The following is an 18167-nucleotide window of genomic DNA, read 5'->3' as shown; positions in this document are numbered from 1 at the left end:
CATTTAAAGTCCAGCTGATTGTGGACTCCTGTGGACCCAAACATCCGGACCGGAATCCTAGCCAGGCACAGAGGCTGTAAAACCCGGAATGGATTCCGGTTCAGTCTCTCATGATAGAACGTATGCGAGGTGAAATGTACCTATGATCATGTATCGCACCTCGCATAGCGTCACAAACTCTAAACATGTAACCTAAAAAAATGTAAAGCATCGCTTAGGATACCAAAAAAAATTGTGCTAACTTAACTAACTGTTTTTTTAATGAATGAAACATTTTTTTCCAAAAAAAACATGTTTGAAAAATTGCTGCGCAAATACCGTGCTAGAGCTGCACAATTAATCGTTAAATAAATCGTGATGTCGATTCAACCCCCCTGACGATCTCCAATGTAGAGTTTGCTGATTCTTTCATATAACAAGTGGAGAGACTTTCAGCTGTCAAAAGAAAATATCTGGGCAGTCTGCCAAGTTTTTAACAGGAAACATTGTAACTAACACTTCCTTCTTAGATCAAAGGGATACACTTCTGTGTGTAAAGAACAAATCTGGGCAGTCTGCGAAGTTTGTAAACAAAATGAAACATTGTAACTAACTAACATTGTAACTAAATTTAACCACTTAAAGTCCAACACTTGTTTCTTAAGTTAGAAAGCAATATTATTTGCTAGAAAATTACTTGGAACCGCCAAACATTATATATATTTTAGCAGAGACCCCGGGGAATACAAGGGCTATTGCTGCAATATGTTATGTCACACTGCATTTTCCCACTTCAATGAATAATAAAAACCATAAAAACAAAACAGTGAAGTTAGCCCATTTTTTTTTTTTTATGTGAAAGATGATGTTACGCCGCAAAAATCGTGAGAGAATCGTGATCTATCTTCTAAGCAAAAAAATTGCAATTCTCATTTTAGCCAGAATCGTGCAGCTCTGTACCCTGCAACATAAAAAGTGCAAAGACCACCATAGAGTCATTTTCTAGCAAAAAACAAATGATGATTTTTACATGTAATAGAGAAGTGTCAGAATTGGCCTGGGTGGCAAGGGGTTAATTACCATGAGTAATATACAAATAATTATTATAAGCCCTGTGATCCTATCAGTCTGCTGTAGTGTGTCAGCTTGTATTTATATTGGCCGCTCTGAATGTAGCTTCTGAGGCCTCGTACACACGACAGAGAAACTCGACGTGCTTGGCACGTCGAGTTCCTCGTCGAGTTTTGGGATGAAGCCGCCGAGGAGCTCGGCGGGCCGCCTTCTCCCATAGAACAACGAGAAAATAGAGAACATGTTCTCTATTTTCTCGACGAGCTCCTCGGCGGCTCCATCGAGCCAAAAGTGTACACACGACAGAGATTCTCGGCAGAATCCGGGTTTTGACCGAGTTTCTCGGTGAATTCTGCCGAGAAACTCTGTCGTGTGTACGAGGCCTGACAGGCTGTGCAAGCAGGCCTGTATCTCCGGAACCATAAATTATAGCTGTCCCATATTTTAACCAGTTGTGGGGTAGCTCTTCCCATGCCTACCCCCAAATGTGGGGTTTCTGTGACCTCTGGTCATCGAGCTACAACCCCCCAAATTCGATCTTAGAAAAAAAAAAATCTTAAAAAAAAAATTTTTTTTTTTTTTTTTTTTTTTTGGGCAAATGGGCCTATCTTGAGAAAGGGGCCTGGAGCTGCAGCTCCATCAGCCCCATTGTTAATCCGGCCCTGCTGATCACCAATGTAAGGAACATTCTTCCCACTGATCACCAATGTAAGGAACATTCTTCCCACTGATCACCAATGTAAGGAATATTCTTCCCACTGATCACCAATGTAAGGAACATTCTTCTCACTGATCACCAATGTAAGGAACATTCTTCTCACTGATCACCAATGTAAGGAACATTCTTCCCACTGATCACCAATGTAAGGAACATTCTTCTCACTGATCACCAATGTAAGGAACATTCTTCTCACTGATCACCAATGTAAGGAACATTCTTCTCACTGATCACCAATGTAAGGAACATTCTTCTCACTGATCACCAATGTAAGGGACATTCTTCTCACTGATCACCAATGTAAGGAGCATTCTTCTCACTGATCACCAATGTAAGGGACATGCTTCCCACTGATCACCAATGTAAGGGACATTCTTCTCACTGATCACCAATGTAAGGAGCATTCTTCTCACTGATCACCAATGTAAGGGACATTCTTCCCACTGATCACCAATGTAAGGGACATTCTTCTCACTGATCACCAATGTAAGGAACATTCTTCCCACTCATCACCAATGTAAGGGACATTCTTCTCACTGATCACCAATGTAAGGGACATTCTTCCCAATTTTGTTTATTAAAAGTCTTGCAAACAAAAAGCATAAAATCACTATAAGATATACATAAATATACACATATTTACATAAATGAAAATAAATATAGCAAATCTGCTCTCAAACAAAAGACTTTATAGCAAAACAAAAATCATGTAATCACCGGGAAAATAAATCTTAATACAAACTCACACCACTACACCAGACAAACCTGCAAGGTCAAGAAACAAACCCACACCCATTATGCATGCAGCCCTTCTAAGAAACGTTCAACGCCATGCATCCACCTATTTCTACCTCAATTACCCGCCGGCGCGTTACCATATCGGTTTCAAAAAGTACCGCAACTCCGCTGCAGGGCTCAGCCGCAAGAGACCAAAAGGAGGGACCGCCTCTCCACTCCCTTTTTGCCAGGTGGACATCGGCCAAAGTATGGAGCCAGGTCTCTTGCAAAAATAAAATCTCGGCATCAAACTCGCTGAGCAAAAATAAGGCCATATCACGAGCTCTTGCAGATTTAATGCTGGCGACATTAATGGTCGCCACCTTTATCGGAGGGGGAACTGCCATCAGGATGATTGGGGTAGTCGTTTCTTGACCTTCACCACACTCTCATCACCAGAAACCGCTCTCTTCAAACAACGTGACTCATCCATAGATGAAAAAGAAGAAGACAAAGACATCTTTTCACCTGACAACACATTAAAGGTGTTACCAAGGGGAACCCCTCCTGGATCCGACTCTGAGGAAGAGACGACCGGTTTTCTTGTCTTTCTCTTCATTTTTTTCCTCCTCCTAATCTTCTCCCACCCCTCCTCATCCGAATCCCCATCAATGGAATGTGAAACATGGGGTACGGACACCCTTCCATCAGCCCCACCCTCATCCAGCACCCCCACATTCCCCTGACCACGCTTGCGCTGCCGAGGGGCAGGGACTGGAGGCTGAGTGGGAAGATCCGCTAAACCTGCCCCCCCAGCAGCCTCCGCCAGTCTGGAGGATCTACGAATAGATGGATTAGGGACAGGAGGGACAGATTTAGGGACCACATCTCTAGGGGGAACAGAAACAGATGTCACAGACACAGAAGGGACAGACTCAGGGACCACATCACTAAGGGGAACAGAAACAGATGTCACAGACACAGGAGGGACAGACTCAGGGACCACATCACTAGGGGGAACAGAAACAGATGTCACAGACACAGGAGGGACAACAACAGTTTCAATGGCCTCATCCTCCTTATCCAGCCTCTGCAGCTCAGCCTCCAACCCTGGCAGGTTATGTAATGCCTCCGGGCATTGACTGTACGGGTGACCAAGTTTTTGGCACAAATTGCACCGAATGTCAGTACAGTCTTTAGCCAAATGGCCAAGCTCCTGGCACAAAGAACATTTCTTGCGGGTGCAGGTGGAGGCAAAATGGCCCTTGTCACCACATTTATTGCACACCTTAGGCTGACCCTGGTAAAAAATGGTCAGCCTGTCCCTCCCCAGAAAGGCTGAACAGGGCAGATGTTGAACAACATTTCCCTGCACCCCCAATTTTAGTGACACTGTCCAGGCCCCTGTCCATATCCCATGCTGATCAAGGACCTTCCGCAGTGGAGCGAGGACTTCACCATAGCGGCGTAACCATACTACCAAATCAGCCTCTGGGATGGATTCGTTACGCACAAGGATCGTCACTGATTTTATTAGAGGCTGCCTGGAAACCACCTTTGGCATCCAACCATTCCACTGCGGAAGGTCCCTGCGCCCCCTAAAACGTTCCCAAAATAAATCCAGACCCTCAGGCTTTACAAAGGACAAATCAAACTCCCAACGGGACAAATCAAAGCAAAAATGTCTGCGACTTTGAACCCCATTTCCAGGATCAACTCTGCCACCCTCCCCCTTACTGGTGGGGTCCCCTCCCCCTCCCACTTCAACTGGACCACATTTCTTCTCTTGTACCCACCAACCATCCCACCACTAAACCCCCCCAAATTGTGACCACCAACATTTGCACCATTCCCCCCACCCTCCCTGGTGCGATTCCCCAAAACCGACGCGTAACTCCCAGCAGATAAACCATTGGTTTGTTTTGAACCATCTGACACATTTGCAGCAGATATCGATTGCACAGATTTGGTCTGAACAATCGGTGAGTCTTTCCTCTGCTGAGCAGGGGGAGGAATGTCATTTTGATTTTTCCCAGCAGTATTAACCCCTTCACCACCCACCACATCCATTGTTTTATCATTACTGTCATTCTTAGAACTTGCTGGAATATTCACAGTTCCTGCAGTCTTCCTAGCAGTGTCAGTTCCCACTGCTGTGCTTGTAGAAGCTTCAGCTGGTCGGTTCTCTTCTGTCAAAACAGGGTTGTCATCAGGGGATAGTGCAGGCTGGTCTGACACTGCAACAGGTGAAACCTCCATTGCTTCTTCCACTGCACATGGTGCAATATGCTGATCCCCTCCCCCACCACAGGGAGGCTCAGGTGAGGCAATCTCATTGCTAGTAACAGGCATACCTTGTACAGAGGAACTACAGGTCCCAGCAGAAACTCCAGGCAGCGCTCTGCACAAGGCCTTCACTTTCTGCTCCTTAGTCAGGACACCGTCCACCACAGCAGGTTGGGCAGACATGTTGGAAGACAGTGAGGTGTGCTGACATTTCTCCACCTGTACTGGCTTGGCTTCAGGGACTTCTGTATTAGCAGGCTTGTTTTCTCTCAGGGGTGACTCCATCTCCTGGATACATTTCAGGGTGCCATACCCACTCTCAACCCCCTGGCTGGTTGCCATCGGCGATTCCAAGCCCTGACATGGAGGGAGAGGTGCAGAGGCAGATGGACCCGGGTCATCCATTATCTGAGGCTGGTCCCTGGAACTTGCTGTCTGGCTGGCAAATCTCCTCTCATTATCAAACTTTTCTCCACTTTTATCTTTCAGCTTTTCCAATAATAAAGATTGTTCCTTTAACTTTTCCTCCAATTCCTGCAACTCAGGCTTCATGGCCAAACGATTTTTACTCCAGGCCTGGAAGTACTTGATTTTGAAAGATTTGTGTTCAGCCTTCAAAATTTTAAGTTTTTCTTCAGCTCTTCCAATCGCCCTAAAACGATCAATGCTCTTCTGACTGAAGACATTTGCATCCACAGCAGGGCCTGGACCTACAGACAGATCCTCCACCTCCTCCTCACTAGGCCCCGTATCATCAGGGGGATCCGTCCCGGGGCCTCCCCCAGGATCAGGCATTATTCCTGGGCCAAGCTAGCAGGCAAGGCCCAGGCTTGAAAAGGGTTGGTTCTCTCAGAGAGCTCCTAGGGTGTGTCCTCCTCCTTCTTCCCACTGACCACCAATGTAAGGGACATTCTTCTCACTGATCACCAATGTAAGGGACATTCTTCCCACTGATCACCAATGTAAGGAACATTCTTCTCACTGATCACCAATCTAAGAAACATTCTTCCCACTGATCACCAATGTAAGGGACATTCTTCTCACTGATCACCAATGTAAGGAGCATTCTTCTCACTGATCACCAATGTAAGGGACATTCTTCTCACTGATCACCAATGTAAGGGACATTCTTCTCACTGATCACCAATGTAAGGAGCATTCTTCTCACTGATCACCAATGTAAGGGACATTCTTCCCACTGATCACCAATGTAAGGGACATTCTTCCCACTGATCACCAATGTAAGGGACATTCCTCCCACTGATCACCGATGTAAGGAACATTCTTCTCACTGATCACCAATGTAAGGAACATTCTTCCCACTGATCACCAATGTAAGGAACATTCTTCTCACTGATCACCAATGTAAGGAACATTCTTCTCACTGATCACCAATGTAAGGAACATTCTTCTCACTGATCACCAATGTAAGGAACATTCTTCTCACTGATCACCAATGTAAGGGACATTCTTCTCACTGATCACCAATGTAAGGAGCGTTCTTCTCACTGATCACCAATGTAAGGGACATTCTTCCCACTGATCACCAATGTAAGGGACATTCTTCTCACTGATCACCAATGTAAGGAGCATTCTTCTCACTGATCACCAATGTAAGGGACATTCTTCCCACTGATCACCAATGTAAGGGACATTCTTCTCACTGATCACCAATGTAAGGGACATTCTTCTCACTGATCACCAATGTAAGGAACATTCTTCCCACTGATCACCAATGTAAGGGACATTCTTCCCAATTTTGTTTATTAAAAGTCTTGCAAACAAAAAGCATAAAATCACTATAAGATATACATAAATATACACATATTTACATAAATGAAAATAAATATAGCAAATCTGCTCTCAAACAAAAGACTTTACAGCAAAGCAAAAATCATGTAATCACCAGGAAAATAAATCTTAATACAAACTCACACCACTACACCAGACAAACCTGCAAGGTCAAGAAACAAACCCGCACCCATTATGCATGCAGCCCTTCTAAGAAACGTCCAACACCATGCATCCACCTATTTCTACCTCAATTACCCGCCGGCGCGTTACCATATCGGTTTCAAAAAGTACCGCAACTCCGCTGCAGGGCTCAGCCGCAAGAGACCAAAAGGAGGGACCGCATCGCCACTCCCTTTTTGCCAGATGGACATCGGCCAAAGTATGAAGCCAGGTCTCTTGCAAAAATAAAATCTCAGCATCAAACTCGCTGAGCAAAAATAAGGCCATATCATGAGCTCTTGCAGATTTAATGCTGGCGACATTAATGGTCGCCACCTTTATCGGAGGGGGAACTGCCATCAGGATGATTGGGGTAGTCGTTTCTTGACCTTCACCACACTCTCATCACCAGAAACCGCTCTCTTCAAACAACGTGACTCATCCATAGATGAAAAAGAGGAAGACAAAGACATCTTTTCACCTGACAACACATTAAAGGTGTTACCAAGGGGAACCCCTCTTGGATCCGACTCTGAGGAAGAGACGACTGGTTTTCTTGTCTTTCTCTTCATTTTTTTCCTCCTCCTAATCTTCTCCCACCCCTCCTCATCCGAATCCCCATCAATGGAATGTGAGACATGGGGTATGGACACCCCTCCATCAGCCCCACCCCCATCCAGCACCCCCACATTCCCCTGACCACGCTTGCGCTGCCGAGGGGCAGGGACTGGAGGCTGAGTGGGAAGATCCGCTAAACCTGCCCCCCCAGCAGCCTCCGCCAGTCTGGAGGATCTACGAATAGATGGATTAGGGACAGGAGGGACAGATTTAGGGACCACATCACTAGGGGGAACAGAAACAGATGTCACAGACACAGAAGGAACAGACTCAGGGACCACATCACTAGGGGGGACAGAAACAGATGCCACAGACACAGAAGGGACAGACTCAGGGACCACATCACTAGGGGGAACAGAAACAGGTGTCACAGACACAGGAGGGACAACAAGAGTTTCAGTGGCCTCATCCTCCTTATCCAGCCTCTGCAGCTCAGCCTCCAACCCTGGCAGGTTATGTAATGCCTCCGGGCATTGACTGTAGGGGTGACCAAGCTTTTGGCACAAATTGCACCGAATGTCGGTACAGTCTTTAGCCAAATGGCCCAGCTCCTGGCACAAAGAACATTTCTTGCGGGTGCAGGTGGAGGCAAAATGGCCCTTGTCACCACATTTATTGCACACCTTAGGCTGACCCTGGTAAAAAATGGTCAGCCTATCCCTCCCCAGAAAGGCTGAACAGGGCAGATGTTGAACAACATTTCCCTGCACCCCCAATTTTAGTGACACTGTCCAGGCCCCTGTCCATATCCCATGCTGATCAAGGACCTTCCGCAGTGGAGCGAGGACTTCACCATAGCGGCGTAACCATACTACCAAATCAGCCTCTGGGATGGATTCGTTACGCACAAGGATCGTCACTGATTTTATTAGAGGCTGCCTGGAAACCACCTTTGGCATCCAACCATTCCACTGCGGAAGGTCCCTGCGCCCCCTAAAACGTTCCCAAAATAAATCCAGACCCTCAGGTTTTACAAAGGATAAATCAAATTCCCAACTCCCGACGGGACAAATCAAAGCAAAAATGTCTGCGACTTTGAACCCCATTTCCAGGATCAACTCTGCCACCCTCCCCCTTACTGGTGGGGTCCCCTCCCCCTCCCACTTCAACTGGACCACGTTTCTCCGCTTGTACCCACCAACCATCCCCCCACTAAACCCCCCCAAATTGTGACCACCAACATTTGCACCATTCCCCCCACCCTCCTTGGTGCGATTCCCCAAAACCGACGCGTAACTCCCAGCAGATAAAACATTGGTTTGTTTTGAACCATCTGACACATTTGCAGCAGATATCGATTGCACAGATTTGGTCTGAACAATCGGTGAGTCTTTTCTCTGCTGAGCAGGGGGAGGAATGTAATTTTTATTTTTCCCAGCAGTATTAACCCCTTCACCACCCACCACATCCATTGTTTTATCATTACTGTCATTCTTAGTACTTGCTGGAATATTCACAGTTCCTGCAGTCTTCCCAGCAGTGTCAGTTCCCACTGCTGTGCTTGTAGAAGCTCCAGCTGGTCGGTTCTCTTCTGTCAGGACAGGGTTGTCATCAGGGGATAGTGCAGGCTGTTCTGACACTGCAACAGGTGAAACCTCCATTGCTTCTTCCACTGCACATGGTGCAATATGCTGATCCCCTCCCCCACCACAGGGAGGCTCAGGTGAGGCAATCTCATTGCTGGTAACAGGCATACCTTGTACAGAGGAACTACAGGTCCCAGCAGAAACTTCAGGCAGCACTTTGCACAAGGCCTTCCCTTTCTGCTCCTTAGTCAGGACACCGTCCACCACAGCAGGTTGGGCAGACATGTTGGAAGACAGTGAGGTGTGCTGAGATTTCTCCACCTGTACTGGCTTGGCTTCAGGGACTTCTGTAAAAGCAGGCTTGTTTGCTCTCAGGGGTGACTCCATCTCCTGGATACATTTCAGGGTGCCATGCCCACTCTCAACCCCCTGGCTGGTTGCCATTGGCGATTCCATGCCCTGACATGGAGGGAGAGGTGCAGAGGCAGATGGACCCGCGTCATCCATTATCTGAGGCTGTTGCTGGTCCCTGGAACTTGCTGTCTGGCTGGCAAATCTCCTCTCATTATCAAACTTTTCTTTAAACGCTCCACTTTTATCTTTCAGCTTTTCCAATAATAAAGATTGTTCCTTTACCTTTTCCTCCAATTCCTGCAACTCAGGCTTCATGGCCAAACGATTTTTACTCCAGGCCTGGAAGTACTTGATTTTGAAGGATTTGTGTTCAGCCTTCAAAATTTTAAGTTTTTCTTCAGCTCTTCCAATCGCCCTAAAACGATCAATGCTCTTCTGACTGAAGACATTTGCATCCACAGCAGGGCCTGGATCTACAGACAGATCCTCCACCTCCTCCTCACTAGGCCCCGTATCATCAGGGGGATCCGTCCCGGGGCCTCCCCCAGGATCAGGCATTATTCCTGGGCCAAGCTAGCAGGCAAGGCCCAGGCTTGAAAAGGGTTGGATCTCTCAGAGAGCTCCTAGGGTGTGTCCTCCTCCTTCTTCTCACTGATCACCAATGTAAGGGACATTCTTCTCACTAATCACCAATGTAAGGGACATTCTTCTCACTGATCACCAATGTAAGGGACATTCTTCCCACTGATCACCAATGTAAGGAACATTCTTCTCACTGATCACCAATCTAAGAAACATTCTTCCCACTGATCACCAATGTAAGGGACATTCTTCTCACTGATCACCAATGTAAGGAGCATTCTTCTCACTGATCACCAATGTAAGGGACATTCTTCTCACTGATCACCAATGTAAGGGACATTCTTCTCACTGATCACCAATGTAAGGAGCATTCTTCTCACTGATCACCAATGTAAGGGACATTCTTCCCACTGATCACCAATGTAAGGGACATTCTTCCCACTGATCACCAATGTAAGGGACATTCCTCCCACTGATCACCGATGTAAGGGACATTCTTCCCACTGATCACCAATGTAAGGGACATTCTTCTCACTGACCACCAATGTAAGGAGCATTCTTCTCACTGATCACCAATGTAAGGAGCATTCTTCTCACTGACCACCAATGTAAGTAGCATTCTTCTCACTGATCACCAATGTAAGGGACATTCTTCCCACTGATCACCAATGTAAGGAACATTCTTCTCACTGATCACCAATGTAAGGGACATTCTTCTCACTGATCACCAATGTAAGGAACATTCTTCTCACTGATCACCAATGTAAGGGACTGTAACGGCTACCCACTGGTAGTGAGGGGTATCGGCCGTTGGAGACGTCCTTTTCCCTGGCAAGCTGCGATATGCAGGTACCGCCGGTATATCCCATGGAACGCCCTTCCAAGAAACGAGACGTGCTACGTTTGGAGGGTCAAGCAGACTGACTTTATTTGGCATATTTCACCTGCTTATATCTGGTTACAACTGTTACAAGAACAATGACAGTTTCCGCCCTCCCCTTTTCCCAGTAGGGGGCTTCAACACAGACCCCCTGAAACAATGACATCTCCTTGAATTAATCACTTGGCCAGTTTCTAGACTCTTCGGCACCTCACCCCACTTAACATTTCCTGGCCAGGCACATAGAATTCAATTAACCTTTAAAACAATTATCACTCACACATAATCCCCATCAGCATACACCTCACAGGGGGGCTGTTTACCTGCACACAAAAGAGGGTTCATTAGCATTCCAGCAATGAAAGAGACTTGTCCAGTTAACCCTTTGAGCTCAGAATACAATCTGGTACCTTCACTTGTGACAAGCCATGCAGTTCCTTGTAGTCCCCCTGCACGAAGATTATAACTGTCTCGGCAGCATGCCTGTGTCCGTTACACTACTCCCCCTTTGTGGAACACTCCGGCAGACCCGGATTGATCCTTTTCGGATCAACTTGGGGATGTCCGGTCTGCTGTTAGGGTAAAAGTTCCGTTTGCCTGGACAGTCCGTCGGCCTTCCCATTGGCTTACCATGTCGGTAGCTGATGGTGACGGTGAAGAATAGAATTCAATTCTGGAACAGTCACTTGCTTTGCTCTCTCAATGGCTCCCAAAACCTGTTGCTGATGCTCTTGGGACAGATACGGCACCACCTGGATGCAAATCCCATTTAATCTTTTGACAATTTCCGCCTGTTTGTGCATTTCAATGTTCAAGCCACGGGACATCTCATAATACGTGACATAGTGTCGTTGCATCTCTGATTTCTCACTGGCCAACTTGTCACATTCCCATTTTAGACTGTGATATTGTGCCGGATCTACAGTACAGGTCGGGAAAGGTAGTCTTACCCGGTTCTCAGCAGCAAGCGGGTTGATTCCAGCAACGCGGGTGGTCACGGGACAAGCAGCAGCAGGTGTAGGTAAATAAGCCGAAGTCAGAGGGCCAATGTCGTTGCCCAGCACCACCTCGGCAGGTAGGTTGTCCATGATACCAACTGTGGTCTTTCCTGACCCGGCTCCCCAGTCTAAGTGCACCCGGGTGGTGGGTACGTGAAATACAGCACCCCCTGCGACCCGGACGGCAACTGTGCGAGTGGACACGTTCTCTGGCTTTACCAGATGTTTTTGAATCAGAGTGATAGTAGTCCCGGAATCTCTTAAGCCTTGTGCTACTTGTCCATTCACTCGTACCTCCTGACGGTGATGCTGACGGTTATCCGGAGAGGCCGCTTGTATTGGGTCTGCCTCATACCAAATTCCCAGACATTCCTCAGGGCCCCCCTCGGTCTCCAGGCAGTGGGCCGCAGAGGGACGTGATGGAGTGACCTCTGTGTTAGGTTCTGTGCGTCTCCAATTGTTATTTGTAGCTCTCAAAGGGCAATAACGAGCAATATGTCCCGTGTCGCTGCAGTGATGGCACGTCACCCTAGGCGAATCCCGGGGGTAGTTGCTAGGCCCCTGAGGACGTGGTGGGACTGGAGCCCGAAACTCTGGGCGTGGGGTGATGGTTGGAGTACGCGGTTCTACCTTATGAGCCAGCCGTGTAGTACCCTGGCTTACTTTCCTTGTTTCCGCGTACTCATCTGCTAGCCGAGCCGCCTCGTTTAAGTTAGCGGGCCGGCGATCTCGTACCCAGTCTTGTATGTCTGCGGCCAGGTCTTGGAAGAAATGTTCCATTAGGAACAGCTGCAATACTTCCTCCCCGGTGTTGGCCTTGCACCCTTGGACCCAAAGCGATGCCACCCTTTGTAACTGGTTGGCCCATTCCATGTGGGAGTCCACAGCCATCTTCTTGGACTCCCGGAAGCGCCGGCGGTAGGCTTCTGGCGTTACGGCATATCGGGTTAGCAGCGCCTTTTTAACTTGCTGGTATTGTAAAATATCCTCTGGAGTGAGAGCCCGAAAGGCTTCATTGGCTTTGCCCGACAATTTCCCCGACAAAATAGTGACCCATTGGTCTGGTGGGACCTGGTGTAGTGAGCACTGCCTCTCAAAGTCCGCCAAATATCCATCGATTTCCTCCTCACTTTCTACAAAAGCTTTGAATGCAGTGAACGGTATTTTCTTTCCTGTAGCAGCAGGTGGGGGGGTAGGAACTGCAGGTGTAATGGGCTGTCTCGCTCTTACCAGTTCCAGTTCTTGTCCCCTCTTCGTTTGTATTTCTTCCCTTGCTTCCCGGAACAGCTGGTTGATTAGTTCCACGGACGTTTCTGGATACAAGGATAATCTCCGCTGTACAATCCCAGTAATTACATCTTCTTTGCTGACCGGTGCAAGGGGCTCCGTTCCTTCCATGGATCCATCCATTTCGTCCAGCTCCAGCAGGTCAGCTATCAGCTCCCTCCGTGGTCTGTTGCTGGCGCTCCTACCACGAATCTCCAATAGATCTTTCAGTGTGGATCTTTTCAGCCTGGCGTACTGCGACTCCATTCAGCACTTGCTCTTTGGATAAAAGGACCATCCCACTGCTACCAACCAATGTAACGGCTACCCACTGGTAGTGAGGGGTATCGGCCGTTGGAGACGTCCTTTTCCCTGGCAAGCTGCGATATGCAGGTACCGCCGGTATATCCCATGGAACGCCCTTCCAAGAAACGAGACGTGCTACGTTTGGAGGGTCAAGCAGACTGACTTTATTTGGCATATTTCACCTGCTTATATCTGGTTACAACTGTTACAAGAACAATGACAGTTTCCGCCCTCCCCTTTTCCCAGTAGGGGGCTTCAACACAGACCCCCTGAAACAATGACATCTCCTTGAATTAATCACTTGGCCAGTTTCTAGACTCTTCGGCACCTCACCCCACTTAACATTTCCTGGCCAGGCACATAGAATTCAATTAACCTTTAAAACAATTATCACTCACACATAATCCCCATCAGCATACACCTCACAGGGGGGCTGTTTACCTGCACACAAAAGAGGGTTCATTAGCATTCCAGCAATGAAAGAGACTTGTCCAGTTAACCCTTTGAGCTCAGAATACAATCTGGTACCTTCACTTGTGACAAGCCATGCAGTTCCTTGTAGTCCCCCTGCACGAAGATTATAACTGTCTCGGCAGCATGCCTGTGTCCGTTACAGGGACATTCTTCTCACTGATCACCAATGTAAGGAGCATTCTTCTCACTGATCACCAATGTAAGGGACATTCTTCCCACTGATCACCAATGTAAGGGACATTCTTCTCACTGATCACCAATGTAAGGAGCATTCTTCTCACTGATCACCAATGTAAGGGACATTCTTCCCACTGATCACCAATGTAAGGGACATTCTTCTCACTGATCACCAATGTAAGGGACATTCTTCTCACTGATCACCAATGTAAGGAACATTCTTCCCACTCATCACCAATGTAAGGGACATTCTTCTCACTGATCACCAATGTAAGGGACATTCTTCCCACTGATCACCAATGTAAGGAACATTCTTCTCACTGATCACCAATCTAAGAAACATTCTTCCCACTGATCACCAATGTAAGGGACATTCTTCTCACTGATCACCAATGTAAGGAGCATTCTTCTCACTGATCACCAATGTAAGGGACATTCTTCTCACTGATCACCAATGTAAGGGACATTCTTCTCACTGATCACCAATGTAAGGAGCATTCTTCTCACTGATCACCAATGTAAGGGACATTCTTCCCACTGATCACCGATGTAAGGGACATTCTTCCCACTGATCACCAATGTAAGGGACATTCTTCTCACTGACCACCAATGTAAGGAGCATTCTTCTCACTGATCACCAATGTAAGGAGCATTCTTCTCACTGACCACCAATGTAAGGAGCATTCTTCTCACTGATCACCAATGTAAGGGACATTCTTCCCACTGATCACCAATGTAAGGAACATTCTTCTCACTGATCACCAATGTAAGGGACATTCTTCTCACTGATCACCAATGTAAGGAGCATTCTTCTCACTGATCACCAATGTAAGGGACATTCTTCTCACTGATCACCAATGTAAGGGACATTCTTCCCACTGATCACCAATGTAAGGAACATTGGGCCAAATCCTCAAAAGAGATACGACTGAGTAAGCCGTCGTATCCCTGGTTCTAACTTTGGAACTGATCCACAGAATCAGTTTTCCAAAGTTAGGCAGAAGATCCGACATCTGTAAGGGACTTACACTGCCATATCTTAGGATGCAGTACCGCATCCGCCGCTGGGGGCATTTCGAGTCGAAATGCCGCTTCTGGTATGCAAATTAGCACTTAGGGCGATCCACAAAGCTTTTCTGATTCGTTTTTTTCGCCGTAAGTTTTAGTTTGCAAGTGTAAAACTAGGGCTGCTTTTACATGGTGTAAAGTTCGTAACACCATGTAAAAGCACATTCAAGCGATGGCATTTGGTATGCATTCCCGAGGGAGAACTCCACGGCAATTTGTAAAAAAAAACCCGGCATGGGTTCCCCCCCAGGAGCATACCAGGCCCTTAGGTCTGGTATGGGTTGTAAGGAGACCCCCCTACGCCGAAAAATCGACGTAGGGGGTCCCCCTACAATCCATACCAGACCCGTATCCAAAGCACGCTACCCGGCCGGTCAGGAAAGGGAGTGGGGACGAGCGAGCGCCCCCCCCCCTCCTGAGCCGTGCCAGGCCACATGCCCTCAACATGGGGGGGTTGGGTGCTCTGGGGCAGGGGGGCGCACTGCGGGCCCCCCCACCCCAGAGCACCCTGTCCCCATGTTGATGAGGACAGGACCTCTTCCCAACAACCCTTGCCGTTGGTTGTCGGGGTCTGCGGGCGGGGGCTTATCGGAATCTGGGAGTCCCCTCAAATAAGGGGGCCCCCAGATACCGGCCCCCCACCCTAAGTGAATGAATATGGGGTACATCGTACCCCTACCCATTCACCTGGAGGCAAAAAGTTAAAGTTATTAAACACACAACACAAGGGTTTTTAAATTAATTTATTAGTCTGCTCCGGAGGCCCCCCCTGTCTTCTTTATTAGCTCTAATACCAGGGGGGCTTCTTCTTCCACTCTCCGGGGTCTTCTCCGCTCTCCGGGGGGGGGTTTCTTCTTCCGCTCTCCGGGGGGGGGGTCTTCTCCGCTCTCCGGGGGTCTTCTTCTATCTTCGCCGCTCTCCGCTGTTGACTCGGCGAACCCCGGTTCTTCTGCAGCTGTCCGGTGCCTTCTCCTTCAGCGCTGGCTGCCTGCTATCTTCGTGTGTTAGCTCAATTACTAACAGGCAGCCAGCGCGGTCTTCTGTGACGTCACCTTCTTCTTCTCCCCTCTTCCGATGTTGACACGTCGCCTCTTGTCACTGCAATGATGGAAGCGCGCCTTGCATCCCATTTATATAGGCCTCACCGTCCCATCATGCTCCGGTAGGTACCCACGTGGAGAACATTCTTCTCACTGATCACCAATGTAAGGAGCATTCTTCTCACTGACCACTAATGTAAGGCGCATTCTTCGTGTACAGATGACAGTATTAGGCCGCTTTTACACTGGGGCAGTGGCGGTGGTAAAGTGCCGCTATTTTTAGCGGCGCTTTACTGTAATTTTTGTGGAGGTATTAGGCCGCTAGTGCTAGCGCTTTTAACCCCCGTTAGTGTCCGAAAAAGGGATAAAACAACCCGCAAAGCACTGCTGCATTTCAATGGGCAGGAGCGGTGTATTCACCGCTCCTTCACCACTCCAAAGATGCTGCTTGCAGGAAATTTTTTAACGTCCTGTCAGCGCATCACCCCAGTGTGAAAGTACTTAGGCTTTCACATTTACACTGCAGAGGAGACGTTTTACAGGCGCTATTTTAGCCCAAAAGCGCATGAAAAACTTCCCTTTCACACGGGGCGGATCATTGATGATCCACCTCCGTATGCTCCGCTTGCTCTGTTGATCCCCGCTGAGCCGGCGGATGACAGGGCGGTCCTCACACACTGTGCAGGGACCGCCCTGTCTTTTCTCCGCTCTCCCCTATGGGGGGATCGGATGCACACGGACTGTATGTCCGCGTTCATCCGATCCGATCCGCAGACAGAAGAAAAAATAGTGTTTTCTTCCGTCTGCAAAATTGGATCTTTGTGGAGGTGGACAAGATCGGGTGTCAGCGGATGTTTATCCACTGACACCCGCAATGGGTGTATGTCCCTTTTTCATCCGCAAACCGATGGATGAAAAAGAGGACATACGGTCCGCACGTGTGAAAGGGGCCTTAGGGAAAAGCACTCAGTGTATACATTTCAATAATTATATATATATATATATATATATATATATATATAGAGAGAGAATAACACTCACTTAGCCCAGGTTCACACTGACAGCGGGAATGAAATCCTGCAAGTTCAGCTAAACTCGCACGATTTCATACCCACATGTCAGTGCGAGTTTGGCGGGCGATTTCAAGAGACATCTGTGCGGGTTGCTGCACAGATGTCTATGGAAATTGCACCCAGAAGTCACTAAAAGTTGTACAGAAACTACTTTTGGGAATCAGTGCGGTGCCACAAATGGGGCATCGCACCGATTCGGGTAGTGCCATTGCCATGCGAATTTGGCAAATTGCTCCGATGTGAACCAGGGCTAAGTGCTAATCCCTATATAACACTGATATCTATACACTGAGTGGCATTCAGTGTACCAGATATCAGTGTGTACTAGTGAATAGCACCTGGCCTGCCACCTGGTAAATAGGCACACAGCACAGGGCAAGAAAAAGGGAACCAGGAAGTAACACTCAGCATGGCTCTTCTAACAACACAGACACAGTAACTGCAGTGATTTCATTATCACACTGACCTGCTGCACACAAGGCAGGTCAGTGTGGATGCCGTTTGGAAAGTTGAAGCTGTCTCAGTCCCCTCCGCTCTGTGTGCTGTGCAGTGCACTCTCCCTTTAGCTCCTTCACAGACTGGACCCCACGGCAGTGACTTATGGCCCCGCCCCCTCAGCTGAATTCCCCAGGGGGAGAGAAGGGGGAGAGGTGGCCGGTGATCTGCCGTGCTGGTTCCATGTATCATGGAAGTTCCAGCGCATGCGCGAAGTGATGCGCAGAGATGGTTCCAGCTATCGGGTAAGTTCCTTCAAGCACTGCGCAGGTGCAAACTTGCTGACGGAAATCCCCGAACGGCGGCCGGCATCCAGGGCGACGTGGACTTAGAGGAAAGTGGCCAGTCGGCCTCACGTCCTCGCTGCGCTCGGACGGCTCGCTTCGCTCGCTCGGCCTCCTGGCTCTTTTTTTAACATCCTCCAATCCACGGGGATGTTAAAGAATGAGCCTGGATGCCGGGCGAGGTTCGGGGATTTCCGTCGGGAAGTTTGCGCCTGCGCAGTCAGTGGAGGAACTTCCCCCATAGGGGAACATTGAGGACAAGTCACCGGAGCGCCTGTCACTGTCTGAACATCCCTGCACGG

Source organism: Rana temporaria, chromosome 10 (genome assembly GCF_905171775.1).
Source record: "Rana temporaria chromosome 10, aRanTem1.1, whole genome shotgun sequence".
Classification (NCBI taxonomy): domain Eukaryota; kingdom Metazoa; phylum Chordata; class Amphibia; order Anura; family Ranidae; genus Rana; species Rana temporaria.
This window is presented reverse-complemented; position numbering follows the sequence as displayed.